This window comes from Lithobates pipiens, unplaced genomic scaffold, assembly GCF_037356315.1.
Source record: "Lithobates pipiens isolate NorthernLeopardFrog02 unplaced genomic scaffold, aLitPip1_a1.2 Scaffold_23, whole genome shotgun sequence".
Lineage (NCBI taxonomy): Eukaryota > Metazoa > Chordata > Amphibia > Anura > Ranidae > Lithobates > Lithobates pipiens.
The window spans coordinates 149,246,432-149,261,851 of record NW_027507785.1 but is presented as its reverse complement, the minus strand read 5'-3'; the positions used below and the strand labels follow the sequence as shown (position 1 = coordinate 149,261,851).

Below are 15,420 nucleotides of genomic sequence, written 5' to 3'. Positions count from 1 at the left end.
CAATCAAATTTTCAAAAGATTCGAGAAACCATGCAAAGAGCTCAAGACAACTACAGGAAGTAAAAAAGAGAGTTGGAAGAATTCCTAGAACAAGAGAGGAGGACAGCTTTTTATAAAATAAACAGGGAGAGACATCAGTGGGGCAACAAGTCAAGTAAGTGGTTGGCAAGAAGAGTAAAGGAACAGAAAAATAGGACCTACATACCGAAGATCAGGGACAAAGAGGGGGAGATGAAGTTCGCAACACCTGATATCTCAGAGAACTTCCATGTATATTATAGCGCTTTATACAATATAGGTACAAGAAGGAAGGACGGGGGGAAAAGGAAAGAAGCCATCAGAGAATATCTTGAGAAGCTCGACTTCCCAAAAGACATGCGCAACGAGATGAAGGAATTAGAGACCCCTATCTCAGTAATGGAAGTAGAAAGAGTAATTAAAGATACAGCTCTAGGGGGAAGTCCCGGCCCTGAGACGGCTATTATTTTATATTATATTATATATATTATATAATTTTATATCACAAAAAATTTCGAAGCTTTTTGGCACCAAAACTTTGCGAATATTTCAATGAGGTGGGGGACGGGGGGGCCCTTCGTGAAGAGGCCCTGCTCGCACACATCACATTGATTTTAAAGGAGGGTAAGGATCCTGCAGCACTGGAGAGTTATAGGCCGATATCATTGTTGAATACGGACGTGAAGATCTACGCGAAAATTGTGGCTGAGCGACTGAAAACACTCCTCCCCGAGTGGATCCATACCGATCAGGTGGGATTCGTTCGAGGACGAGAGGGGAGGGATAATTCCTTGAAGTCAATCATGCTGATCCAGGAAGCATCTAGAAGAGAGACTCCCACTCTGCTCCTGTCTGTGGACGCCGAGAAGGCTTTTGACAGAGCAGACTGGGAGTTCATAAATGGGACCTTAAAACACATGGGCCTAGGTGAGAGAATGATGAAGTGGGTAAAAGCGTTGTACAATAAGCCGACAGCCAGGATCAAGGTGAATGGTTCCCTGTCTCGCCCCCTTGAATTGTTCAACGGGACGAGACAGGGATGCCCCTTATCCCCGATTCTCTTCGTGATTGCCTTGGAGCCGTTGCTTGCAGCGATCCGGGGCAACCGGGACTTGCGAGGAATCGGGGTGGGAGGTAGAGAGTATAAGGTCTCTGCATTTGCCGATGATCTGCTATTATATATTACACACCCCAGAATATCGATCCCGGCGGCAGTGAAGGAAATGGAACAGTACGGTCGACTCTAATTTCAAAATCAATCTATCTAAAACAGAAATACTAAATTTGAACCTATCTGAAGATGAGCAGAGAGATCTGGCCGCTAGTTTACCTTTTAGGTGGAGTGGAGGGGAATTGAGCTATCTGGGGATAAAACTTACGGCACAAAGGGCGAATTTATACGAAGCTAATTATATGCCCCTGCTCAATAAAATCAAATTGCAAATGAAAAACATGAAACACAAAGGAATATCTTGGATGGGTAGAATAAACGTAATAAAAATGTTCATATTACCCACGGTACTATATACATTCGAAACGGTCCCCATCTCACTTCCGGGAAGTTTTTTCAGAAAACTAAAATCTATGGTCCTCTCATTTATATGGTACCCAAAAAAAACGTGCATTGCGTATAAGGTTCTTGAAAAGGAAAGAGGAGGAGTGGGACTCCCAGACTTCAAAAAATATTATGAAGCCATAGTGTTATCTAGGATAGCAGATTGGACACATAATTTAAAGGAGAAGAGTTGGGCGGAGCTGGAAACCAGATTAAGCGGGACGGAATTAGTAAAAATGATTTGGATACCTGCTCAGGCGCGGAACCTAGGAACATGCACTAGTATAAATCACAAGACATACATTTAGAATATGGGACAAAATAAATAAGCTACACAACTGGACATGTAACTCTCCATTAATGTCACTATTAGAAACAAAACACTTCTTGCCAGGAATGGAAGAGCGGTTGTACTACAGTAGATGGGCACAGAGAGTAGAAGTAACACTAGGAGAGGTGATTAAAGGGGATAGGATTCTAACGTATAGGGAAATCACTCAAGAATGGGGACACAGACCATTAGATAGATGGAGACACAATCAATTACTACACTTTACACAAGGGCTCCCACAGCCCTTACGAGGAATGAATGCGTTAAGGCCACTAGAAAAACTACTTAAGGACGCACATTGTACAGTGAAAAGGGTTTCTAAATTATATAAAATATTAAGAGGTGAGGGAGAGGGGGAGTTACCTGCATATTTAGGGAAATGGGAAGGGGAATTGGGGACACTTAAAAATGACGAACACAGAATGAAACTATTAAAAATGACATATGCGGGGGATGTAATCAACAGGGGCGGGATTGAGCCCTTTGCTCTGACAGCAGACAGACAGGCAGAGTAGATTAGTAGAGCACTTTACCCTCCACACTGTGTACACTGTACAGCATGGCTGCTGAGGTCCGGAGAGTGCTGGTGTACGGGGGCAGGGGGGCCCTGGGCTCCAAGTGTGTGGACTACTTCACATCCAAAAACTGGTGGGTGGCATCCATCGATGTGACGGAGAATGCTGCTGCCAGTGCCAATGTTCTAGTCAAATTGTCAGATTCATTCACACAGCAGTCTGAAGAGGTCACATCTGCAGTAGACCAGCTCCTTGATGGAAAAAAGGTGGATGCCATCCTGTGCGTAGCTGGAGGCTGGGCTGGAGGTTCTGCAAAAGCCAAATCATTTTATAAGAACTGCGACTTGATGTGGAAACAGAGTGTTTGGACCTCGATCATTTCCAGCCATCTTGCCACAAAGCATCTTAATGATGGAGGCCTTCTTACCTTGTCTGGTGCAAATGCTGGGCAAATGCTGGGCAAAGGCAGCTGTTCACCAGCTGTGTCAGAGCCTTGGCGGTGAGAAGAGTGGACTGCCATCGAATTCTGCTGCCATAGCCATACTCCCCGTTACCTTGGATACGCCAGCCAACAGAGCCTCAATGCCCGATGCAGACTTCAGTTCTTGGACACCATTAGACTTTATCGCGGAAACATTTTATAACTGGACCACTGGGGATAACAGGCCAAAGTCTGGCAGCCTTATTACGGTGGTCACAGAAAAGGGAAAAACAGAACTTGTTCCTGCACAACTGTAAGGCAGAGGAAGTCCAGGCACAAGGGAGTCTGTCTAGGAACTAGCCAATGTTGTCCTTGAATAGTTTTTTTTTTTTTTGTTTAAGTATAATTAGTTACCATTCTGGATATAAAGGAAAAAAAAAAGCTAAAAATATGTATTTCTTAGCCTCATTTTTATGACGTGTACTACCAATAACCTAAAACAATAAGCTTTTATTGACATTTTCCCGTATCATGCATTGTTAAAGTATTCTATTAGCTCATACCACTTAAGCTGTCAATGGAATTATTTGGATATTCAATATGAATTTCGTTTTTGAATAAACTATTCCTTTTTGGCCAAAAAAAAAAAAAAATGACATATGCACTATCAAAAGACTCACGAACACACGAAATGGCATACAAATTAATAGCGAGGTGGTATATGACGCCCACAAGAATGCAGAGGTTAAGAGGTGGAGAGGAATCAACTTGTTGGAGGGAATGTAAGGAACAAGGCTCTTTTAAACATATATGGTGGGACTGCCCAAAAATAAGACCTTTCTGGGACAAAATAATTGAAAATATATTCTTGATAACCGGAAGGAGGATTAGGAAATGCCCATGGGCCTGCCTGTTCCACGATACAGACATGGGAGTAAGGCAATATAAAGCCACTCTCGCCCCTTATCTTTTGAATGCAGCCAAAGCCTTAATCCCAAACCATTGGGGAGACCCTCAGGGGCCGACAATTCTTGAGTGGGTGAGGAGGGTGGAGCAGATCAGGCTGATGGAAGAGTCGATCGATAAAATTCAGGAGACAGAAAGTGAAATTCAAGGGAAGTGGCAAAAATGGCTGACATTCTTAGAGAGTGGGGACTGCCGTGTCTGATTAGCAGGTGAAGGGGACAGGGAGGAGGACGAAGGACATGGGAGGAGATAGGGGGGCATATCTCCTCCCTTTTTTTTTTCTCTCTGTGTTTTTGCCCAAGGGGGGAGGGGGGTTTAGGGTTTTAAATGTATTTTGTAAGAGGAGGGGTGTAAGGAGATTTTGTAATATACTGTATAATTACTTCCCCCGCAAGAATTGTATAAACGTGTTTGCATACTTTGTCAAAAGGAAAAATAAAGAATATATAAAAAAAAAAAAAACTACAGGAAGTACTACGACAAAGGGAGAAAGGAGAATCCAGCTTTTGGAATTAGCGAGAAGGTCTGGCTAGCCTCTACTCATCTCAAACTACCCTGCCCTTCACGCAAGTTAGGTCCTAGGTTCATAGGCCCATTCACAATCAAGAGAATGGTGAATCCTGTGGCCTTCGAGTTAGACTTACCCAGATCATACAGAATACATCCGGTTTTTCATGCATCTCTCTTAAAACCAGTGGTTCCTAGGCCATTTCCCGGAAGAGAGGAGCCTCCCCCGCCTCCAGTTGTAATAGATGGGGAGGACAAATTTGAAGTGGAAGCCATACTTAGCTGCAGAAAGTCGGGCAGACAACTTCAGTACCTAGTAAAATGGAAAGGGTACCCATCAGAAGACAACTCCTGGGAACCTTCTGGTAATCTTCATGCTCCAAGATTGATTAGAGCTTTTCATCAGGAACATCCGGAGTTGATGGCCAGCTTGGGCGTCCAGAGGCCGCCCCTTGGGAGGGGGGGCACTATCAGGGAAGTAATTTGTATCAAACTCACCATCTCCCTGCGCAAAGACGCACACAAATTTGCCATGGATCGGCGCTCCGGCGCACGCACATTCGCAGCCCTACTGAGAGGCGTGCGCGAGTGCGCACACGCACGCGCATGACGTGAATTCCCTGACCAGCCTATAATAGGATCCTTAGCACACAGACAAGTTGCTGGTTTGTCTCAGCTCACCTGTGTTTCCCTGCTTCCTGTTCGCCACTTCCTGTTGTGACCCGGATTGCCTGAAGACTATGCCGATTCTCTCCTGACCTGACCCCTGGCTTGTTTAAAACGGACTTCCTGCACTTAGCCTTGCTGGCTCCAGGACTGATCACCTGTGTTTGACCCTCGGCCTGCCTCTGTATTATCCTCTGCACTTAGCCTTGCTGGCTCCAGGACTGATTACTGGTGTTTGACCCTCGGCCTGTTTCTGCACTTTCTTTACCCGTTTTACAGACCCGCTGGCTACTTACCTTCTGGTCTAGTCCATCCTGCACAAGCCTTCTTCCAGACCTTCACATAAGTCAGGTATCCCGCTGGAGGCTTGTGCCTCTTGGTGCAACCCATTCCCTGTATCACCTCCAGGGGTGGTGTGCGCTGAGTCGCAACAGCCACCGCTCTCTGCATCTTGGCCTCGGTAAGTACCCCTTTGCTGATAGGTAGCTTGAGTAGTCCATATAATTTGGAGCACAATCTGGTCCAGGACTCCCAGAGATCAGGACCAGCAGCAGATAACATATCTGTCCCCTGTGATACTACACCAGACCAGGCTGAACCCCAAACTGAATCACTTTCTTCTCTTTGCTGCAGCCTTCCTTCCACACTACCCTGCAGCCTTTCTTTGGAGGCTGTGCCTCTGGTGGTGGACTTGTGGCAGGAGGAGGAGGATGGGTGAGCTCATATATGTGGCTGTTCTCAGTCAGATGGCCCCTCAACCCCTTCTGAAGGGCCTCACCAATAATTCCCTCACAGAGGGGGCGTTGGCCCTCCTCCAGTTTCAGCAATCTTGTGGCTAGATAGCAGCCATAGGCCTCTTCAGCACTGGGGGGCTCCTGAGGACCTTGCTTGCTTCCCTAATGAAGCCCAGTGCTGCCTCATCTGTCATCGTCCCCTTCCTGGGCCTTTTTGTTTTAAGGCAGAGGGGAGGCACTTGGTATTGGGTGAGGCTCCTACTGGGCCCTCCCACCTCCTGGCTGACACTGGGCCCTCCCACCTCCTGGCTGACACTGGGCCCGCCCTCCTCCTGGCTGACACTGGGCCCGCCCTCCTCCTGGCTGACACTGGGCCCGCCCTCCTCCTGGCTGACACTGGGCCCGCCCTCCTCCTGGCTGACACTGGGCCCGCCCTCCTCCTGGCTGACACTGGGCCCGCCCTCCTCCTGGCTGACACTGGGCCCGCCCTCCTCCTGGCTGACACTGGGCCCGGGCTCCTTTTGGCTGACACTTTACAGACCCTCCTCCTGGCTGAGCTCATCCTGTGTATCAAAAAGGGACATAGTTTTAGTTTTTGGTTCATCACACACAGTTTCAGCTCATGACTTGCAAATTGAATGTTAATAAATAAAAAAAGACTCATTCTGACCCCAGCATTTTTCATTCTTGTCACAAAATTATTTTGTTATCAATTATAACATCTAGTTAACATCATTAATATTAGGACAATAAATATGTATAAAAATAATATACCTGGCTCCAGCTGGGCACATCCACTTCTTCCAGGATGCCCAGGTTGTTCCTCATCAGCCTCTGCTGGGGTTGAGGGAAGGGTGGAGGGAAGGCTGTAGGGAAGGGTAGAAAGTGATTCCCTGCCTTCAGTCTGGTCATCCAGAAACCACAGTTTGTTGAAGTACCACAGCCTGGGTATATACACTTGCACTGCTGATGCTTCTGATTGGAGTGATTTCTGGATCTTATTATGCTCCTTCTCATACATGTTCTCATACATGTTCCTCAAGATCCCAATTTTATTTTCCAAGAACACAATGGTTGCATCGGGGACCCGAGTCTTCACAAATTCCAGAAGTTTCTCCAGCATTGACCTCCTAGCTTGTTTATTATAATATACGCTGTGTTTCACCTCCCACTAATTCCTTGTCTCCCTGTATTTTTGTCTATGAAACTGGTCATGAATTATGGGTCCTTAAAGTGATTCATATTTGCTGTAAGACAATGCACAACACTAAAACACCAATGTCAGCCTAAACTCTCATAATCTTATCCCAATATAGGCCACTGATGTCCCAAGTTAAAATGTTACCTTCGTTAGAACACTTGTACTCCTTCCTCCGCACACAACTTAAGTTTGACACACGCGTGCTAGCTTTATATACACTGCGCATGCATGAAACTCCACCCATGCCGCCTGTCCCTGACATTCTTTCTAGAATATTCCCCGCCCCTTCTCTTTGATGCACAGTAGGAGCGATCTGGTGGAGATCGAACAGGTTAATTCCAGCAATGAGGAGGAGGAAAGCACGGAGGCCGAAACGTCCCGATCCCGGAGGTGAAGATTTAGGGCCTCAAATATGGCCTTTTTTTTTCTTTTTTTTTTTTTTTACACATGGTGGACATCTTTACACTATGATGGCAAGAATGGATCCTACACCAACCTGAATGTGAGAAAGGACAAAATCATGACGAAAGTTGTGAAGAGTCTGCACACAAATTTTGGGGTAGGACAATCAAAGGAGCAAATAAGGAAATGCTGGTGAGACCTGAAACTGAGGGAGCAGCATCAGTAAAGGAGGATCAAGAAAGTGCTTCTAATTGTACAGTTTAAAAAGGTGACTTTCATGTTCGTGGGCACATTAATCGGTCGTTGGAAACATTGTTTGCTCATTAAATACAATGTTTTGGGCAGATACAGGTTAAATACATTTGACCATGCCTATTTGTCTAAAAATTAGTTTGGGACATTAAATGTCTAGATGTGTTTGTAACTAGAATGAAATTGATTCAAGCTTGATTCAGTGTAAGGAGAGGACACTCAGCAGCTGTTTACACATCTGGACTCAGGAGCACTAGTGTGGGACAAAAGAAAATTTTGAAGGTGTCCCACACAGGTGCTCCAGTGGATACTTGTGTCATCATCTGTAAGGTAAAAAAAAAAAAAAAAAAAAAAAAAAATCAGGTCTTCAGCTTGGAACTCTGCCCAGAACAGACAATTGTACCCCACTTTCCAGCAATGTTCCATATTCCTATTTCTGGACTCAAATATCTGTGTGCCAAGTATACATTTTGTTTTATTATCATAGAAGAGAAAAGACTCAGAGGACACCACTCAGAGGAAACCAGGAACCCCCCACATGAGAAAGAAGGGGAACTCAGAACAAAAACACACCCTGAGGATCTGGAGGAAGGAGAGGTGGAGGAAGTCGGTGAGATTGTCATCACAACAGGTGAGTGTCCGACACCTTAGCTTCAGGTACTACTATATGTATGCCTGCATATTTCTAAATACAGGTTTTTACTCAAATTTGTAGGTGACGTGCTGGTTGTTGAAGAGCAAGCTGAACATTTCACAAGTGCACAAAGGCTAATCAATGACATCATGGTGTGGAATGGAACAACAAATTAAGAACATGATTGATGTGTTGGGTATAATCTGAATTTCTTCCAAATGCCACCTTTTTTTGATATTTTAAAAGCCACATTTTGAACATGCACACAGTGTGTCAACATGTGCTATCTGCCATCAGGGAATATCAATGTAGGCGTTTTGTGGGTGCAACCACTTCCTAGTAACTCTAGTAATTGAAAGGAAGGAGTTGCACTCCCAAAGCATGTCCATTGATCCCCCCATGATGGGAGATAGCACATGTTGACATTAGGCATGGGTTCAGGAAGGAAATACCCATTTTGACTCTCAAATTGTGTGCATTTTCAAAATGTAGCTTTTACAGAGGTGACATCGCATCTGATTAAGGCAATATCAAGACATTTTTGACACTATAATGTCCGATATTGCCTTCAGTTTTTCTACGTTGAACTTTGTAAGTTCCAGAGTTTTGTATGTAGTGTTTCTAACATGCGTATTTATACAAAAAAAAAAAAAAACTTGAGAAAAAAAATTACCTCAAAATTTTAGAACGCACATGTGAATGTGCACAGAGTAAACACTTTGCTAATCAACAATGTGTGGCTTCTTCTTTCAATGCTCAATACCAGTTTTTGAAGTAATTTTGTGTTTACAGTGACAATGGGGCTTGTTTATTAAAAGGAAAATTCACTTGGCACTACAAGTGCACTAGGAGAACCTAGGAGACAGCCAAAAACAAACACAAGCAATAAGGAAAATTCAAGATTTTATCAGATTTTTTTATTTTTTTATTAAAAAAACCCTAGTTAGACTTACCGGTAACTATTTCTACGAGTCTTTCAGGACAGCACCTGGAGAGAGCGCAGCTCCACCCACTTTCCCAGGAAACACTGCAGATCACTTTAAAGACCGGACACTTCCACCATGGCCACAGTTGTTCATAGAGTACCTCCAGCCATGCTGAAATTAAATAAGCAGAACATAGCAATAACACCACATTTTTCAAATACAATCTAGGGTGGGTCATCGGCGCTGTCCTGAAAGACTCGTAAAAATACTGTTACCGGTAAGTCCAACTAGGGTTTTCTCCCTTCGTCTTTCAGGACAGCGCCTGGAGATAAGAGAGTACTTACTCTAGGGTGGGACCACCGCCTGCAGAACCTTTCTGCCAAACGCTTGGTTTAAAGCTGAAAGCAGGTCCAACCTGTAGTGGCGGGTGAAGGTGGAGAAGCTTGTCCACGTAGCCGCTTTACAGATCCGATTTGGAGAGGCCCCTGCTCTTTCCGCCCAGGATGTTGCTACTGCCCGAGTGGAATGGGCGACAACCCCTGCGGGGGGCTCTACTCCGGATGCACTATAGGCTTCCCCAATAGCCATTCGTAGCCACCTAGCTATAGTATTTTTGGACGCACTATAGCACTTCCGTGGTCTTGAGAATGCGACGAAGAGAGAGTTTGACTTCCTGAACTCACTTGTGATCTCTAGATAGTGTAATAGGCACCTTCTTACATCTAGGCTATGAAAAGATTTCTCCTTAGCATTTGAAGGTGAAGGACAAAAGGTAGGTAGAACTATTTCCTGCGTCCTATGGAAGGCTGTTGAGACTTTTGGTAGGAAACCCGGGTCAGTTTTAAGAACCACCCGGTCCGGGAATATGTAATAGAAAGGCTCCACTATTGATAAGGCTTGTAACTCGCTTACTCTTCTAGCAGATGTAATAGCCACTAAAAGAACTAACTTAAGCGACCACAACCTGATAGTCGCTTCTACTGGGGGTTCAAAAGGTTCCCTGGTCAATGCCTGTAGAACCAAAGACAGGTCCCATTTTGGGAAAAACCTAAATGGTACAGGCCTAGCTCTGGCCAATGCCTTAAAAAAAATCTAATAAGTGGTTCTTGAGATAACCGTCTCTCAAGAAAAACTGATAAAGCAGCCACCTGTGTCTTCAGGGTACTGGCTGCCAACCCCAGTTCCATGCCCTCATGGAGAAATTCAAGAACCGAAAGTATCTCCTGGGGAGGGAATTCCTTTGATAGGCACCAGGAGTTAAAGCGTTTCCACGTTTTAAAATAAATTTACCTAGTAGTATCTTTTCTACTTCCTAAGAGGGTTGTGAGGAGCTTATCAGATAACCCCTTTTTCTTTAAGATTTGCTCCTCAGTAACCACCCGGTTAGGTTGAGTTGCCCGATATTCAGATGCTAAAGAGGTCCCTGGGTTAGGAGATCCCTTCGAAGCGGAAGAACCCAGTGGGGTCCCACCGCTATCCTCTGTATGGTAGCGAACCATGTCCTTTTGGGCCAAAAGGGGGCCACTAGAATTAGACTTGTGGATTCCCCCTGCAATTTCTTTAGAACCAAAGGGATCATCTGAAAAGGGGGGAAAGCGTAGCACAAGCGGAAATCCCACTGGTGTGCTAGGTCATCCAGTCCCCTTGCCTGATCTTGCCTGTTTAAAGAGAAGGCGGCCCTCACTTTGGTGTTGCTCCGTGACGCGAATAGATCTATCTGAGGCAGACCACATCTCACTGTCAGATCTTGAAAAACCTCGGGGGTTCAGACTCCATTCCGATTCCCGAATTTTTTTCCTGCTCAGAAAATCCGCTATAACATTCAGGTCTCCCTTTAGGTGTACTGCTGATATGGACCTCAGGTTGCTTTCTGCCCATGACAGAATCTGGCTGGCCAAGGATAGCAGGACCCTGCTCCTTGTGCCCCCCTGCCTTGTTATATAGGACACAGCTGTGGCGTTGTCGGATAAGACCTGGATATGGAGACCTTGAACCACTTCCCTGAAGGCCCATAGTCTGAGCAGAATGGCCCTGAGTTCCCTCCAATTGGAGGATCTCCTTGCCTCCCTGACTGTCCAGCTCCCCTGGGCCATCTGTCCTTCCAGGTGGGCACCCCACCCCCAGGAGCTTGCATCTGTAGTCAACCTCCGGTCTACCGGAAAACACCAAAAGTAGACCCCTGTCTAGATTTGAGTGATTCCTCCACCACCAGAGCTTTCTCTGGACCTGAGGGGGCATCCTGAATTGTTTCTCCAGGGACTCCCCGTAGGACCAATTCGTCAATATTGCCTGTTGGAGCTCCCTTGCATGAAGGCGTGCCCACTGTACTGCAGGGATGGATGCTGTGAGGAGGCCCAAGACGGACATGGCTGCCCTGACAGAAATAGGCAGGTTTGTCTGGGTCCTCTTCACGGCACTCTGAACTTTTTCTATTTTCTCTACTGGGAGAAAAATCTTCCTGTCTGGAGTCGATGGTGTACCCCAGGAACTTTATCGACTGGGATGCAATCATGCTTGATTTTTCCCTGTTTATCAGCCATCCGAGACCCTCTAAGTGTCTTACTGTCCTTCCCAGGTTCCTCTCCAATAGATGTTTTGTATTGGCAAAAATTAAAAGGTCGTCCAAGTATGGAACGATTGATATACCTTCTACCCTGAGGGGGGCTAGGGCCTCTGCTATGATCTTCTGACAATTCTTTCCTGAAAGAACTTAGTAGCTCTCCCTGCTGAGACGCAGGGGTATTGGAAGCTGCGTCTTCTTTGACCAAGTCGCTTATGCAGGCCCTGCATAACACCTTAGTCCAAGAATCTCTCAGTACGTTTTTACATGGACACCCTCTTGCTAGGAGGGGACACATGTTTGGTCTTTTCTTTCGCTTTCTGAAATATACCAAGGAAAAAACCCAAAAACCTCAGTTACAATACACATGAACATAGAAAAAAGATATGCTGCAAAATAGAAAAGATTAACAATTTTCAAATTCTATTTGCTCTTCAGCCAGTGAATCCCCCCACAGACTCACTAAACAACTATTGAAAAGCATTATTCCTAAATAGCATCATAGGAAAACAATGCTGCAGGCTTCCCAAAGCAAGGAAGGGAGGAAAAAACATGGCTCAAACAGTAATGACAGACCACTGCCCCTGCTTACCTGAGCCTGGCTGACAATTGTGGCTCCTGCTATCGCCGATTGATCCTCCTCCATCGTTCAGCAAGGATCAATGGTGTCTGGGCGCTTTTATCAGTTTAAATTCCGCACCAATCCCGGAAGTGATGTCAGCCGAAGAGAACGCCCCCTCTCCCTGCGTTCCAGCGGCCGGAACCGGAAGCCGCGTCGCACCGTCGGAAATCCCACCCCCGGCCGGAATGACGCGCTCGTCCTCCGGACCCGGAAGGCATGAGCCTGAACGAACGGCGCGAGATATGAATCTCAGCCGTGTCCCAGACCCAGCCGCCGGTCTAGAAGAGGGGAAACCTCCACGGCCTGACCCCCCTGGGTATGAAGGAGAGCGGACACCGGAGCGACCCTCGCACGTGAAGGGAGGAAGCTGGGCCGGGTCTGTACAAAAAAGCAAACAATGGTATGCCTCCAACTCTCCCCACCTGGAGAGAGCGCAGCACCCCTTGGTTCCCTGCAGCGCTTCCACCATGGCCGGAGAAAACACTACAACTGAGGCCATGGTGGAAGTGTCCGGTCTTTAAAGTGATCTGCAGTGTTTCCTGGGAAAGTGGGTGGAGCTGCGCTCTCTCCAGGTGCTGTCCTGAAAGACGAAGGGAGAAAATATTCACACATTGTCTGGCATAGCAATGGCCCCCCCACCCATAAAATAATTTACATATTTCTGCCGAACTTCACGGGCGCTTTGGGGTGCCAAGCCAGGATGGCCAGTATCCAGGCCGTCAGGGGATTCCCTCCTCAGACCCAACTGAGGCAATATAATTTTGTGAATTTGTCCTTAAAAAATTGTGCAATATGTAGCAGGATAATATGATGTGGTTGATTTTGTACTCTGCCATATGGCTTGTTGTCAGAAACAGGCGGAACCGGCTGGCCATTTTCCCAAAGGTATTCTCAACGACTCTGTTCGCTCTGGCCAGCCGGTAGTTAAAAACCCTCCTCTCTGGGGTGAGGGTCCTTTGGGGGAATGGCCTCATGTGCTTGCCCAGACCAAACTCTTCATCAGTAATAAAGATAAATGGGAGTCTTTCCACGTTGTCCGCATCAGGTGGCAATGCCAGGCCACCAGTCTGGAGACATTGGTAAAACTCTGCCTGGGCAAAGACTCCTCCATCTGACATCCGGCCATTCTTCCCCATGTCCACATAGAACTCATATTGTACCGACACCACCGCAATTAACATTATACTATTAAACCCCTTATAGTTATAATAGTAAGACCTCAAATGGGGTGATGGCACAATGTGGACGTGCTTCCCATCCATAGCCCCTCCACAGTTGGGAAAGTCCCAACGGTCGGCAAAACGGGATGCCACAGTCTGCCATTCCTGTGGCATTGAAGGAAACTGTGGAGTCAAAACTGAAAAAAATATAAGTACTTTTGCACATAACATTGCAAGCAGATTAGACACAAACATTCTTGGCCGACATCAGTATAACATTTATTTTAAGGAGTATTTCAAGACAAAAATCTAAGGTCCACTTATCAGATTTCTCACCCCGCCTGATGGCCCATTGTAAAAATTTAAGGGGGGGGGGGGGGGGAGAAGAGGGTCCAAGCTGAGTTTGGGACCCCAAAAAAAAAAAAGCCTCTGACACTCTACCTGGATTTAAAGACACACATAACATTTGTACACATTTTAGGGGGTGTTTAGGGTAAAGCACTACAATGGAGCTGACAAAATACATTGTTAAGGGACTAGGCTATAGGTGTATATGGGCCCAGGATAGCATGCTGGGAAGGTTAGTGAAGGCAAATATGCATGTAGGCCAAAAAGGAGCAAGCTTATAGTATGCATGAGGATAAAAGGAGACATTCACAGCATATTCCAATCATGGTAATTGGGGAATGATTAAATACAATACATTAGCAAACATTAAATACATATAATGTGATGTTAAAGGAGAAAACATACCCGAATATAGTCCTTTTGCAGGACCTGAATGATGGCAGAACAGGTCTCTGGAATAATGATCCCAGAGCCTGGGGAGAAATGCCTGCAGAGAACTTGAGGTCCTGTAGACGTCTCCCAGCCGCCAAGTACCACAACGTGGTAACTAGCCTCTGCTCAAGAGTGATGGCTTGCCACATGCGGGTGTCCTGCTTCATAATATAAGGGGTGAGCAAAGCCAAAAGATGGCGAAAAACAGGGTCTGTCATCTGCAGAAAATTTCTGAAATCATCAGGCTTTTTCTCCTGGATCTCACGCAGCAGAGGGATATGAGAGAATTGGTCACGCTGGAGTAACTAATTCTTGGTCCAGGAACTCCTCTTCGCCCTGTTCATGGACTGGGCTTGGGTCAAAGTATGAACCCCAACACCAAGCCCCCACACATCATGAACTCTACGATGAGTACGTAACCACAACATGGTTTCAAAACGGTCGGCTGGTCAGAACGAACTTAACTGAACGCACTGAGGGACAGCAAGGCCTGTGAAAGTGGTTGTAAACCCTTACAAACCACTTTGACCTACAGGTAAGCCTAGATTAAGGCTTGCCTGTAGGTCCAAGAAATATCTCCTAAACCTATACGGTTTAGGAGATATTTGCCCGAAGACAGGCACCGCTGTCTACAGTGCATGCGCCGTAGACAGCGGCTCGCAGGCGCACATCAACGGAGCTGCTGCGCGTGTCGGCTCCCGTGCGCATGCGCGGGAGTGACGTCATCACGGCTTCGCCGAATGACAGCGGCGGAGCTGCGAGACCCCACCAAAAAGATGGATGTGCGGACTACAGGGGACAGCGGTGACATTGATGGCTCCTGTGTCAGGTAAGTGACACATAATGGGCTACTCTGCGATGCATAGTAGTCCATTATGCTTTGCTTTTGCAGGTAATGAAAGAGGAAGTAAACTCATCAGGGTTTACTTCCTCTTGAAGAGCGAGCTGAAAATCAGCAACGAGTGGACAAGAACGCACAGAAAAACAGATACGAACTGACTGCACGCACTGAAGAACAGATACAAACCCACAAGCACAAACTGAACAGCAGGTCAAACGATCTGAAAAGCAAGAGTCTGAAAAGCGCAAATCATCTCTAACCAAACTTCTACTGACACGAGTTTAGCATGTAGTGGATGACATTTGGGATCAAATGTCACATGCATTGTA

At 46.1% G+C, this 15,420-nt stretch overlaps 1 protein-coding gene and 1 pseudogene across 1 annotated transcript in view; one reads left to right on the top strand and one right to left on the bottom strand.

Annotated features, from left to right (window-relative positions):
- The window catches only part of CHADL (chondroadherin like), a 676,966-nt gene that overhangs the window by 587,396 nt on the left and 74,150 nt on the right, over positions 1-15,420 (bottom strand). The window lies entirely within an intron of this gene.
- On the top strand, positions 2,371-3,237 carry LOC143927954 (dihydropteridine reductase pseudogene; annotated as a pseudogene).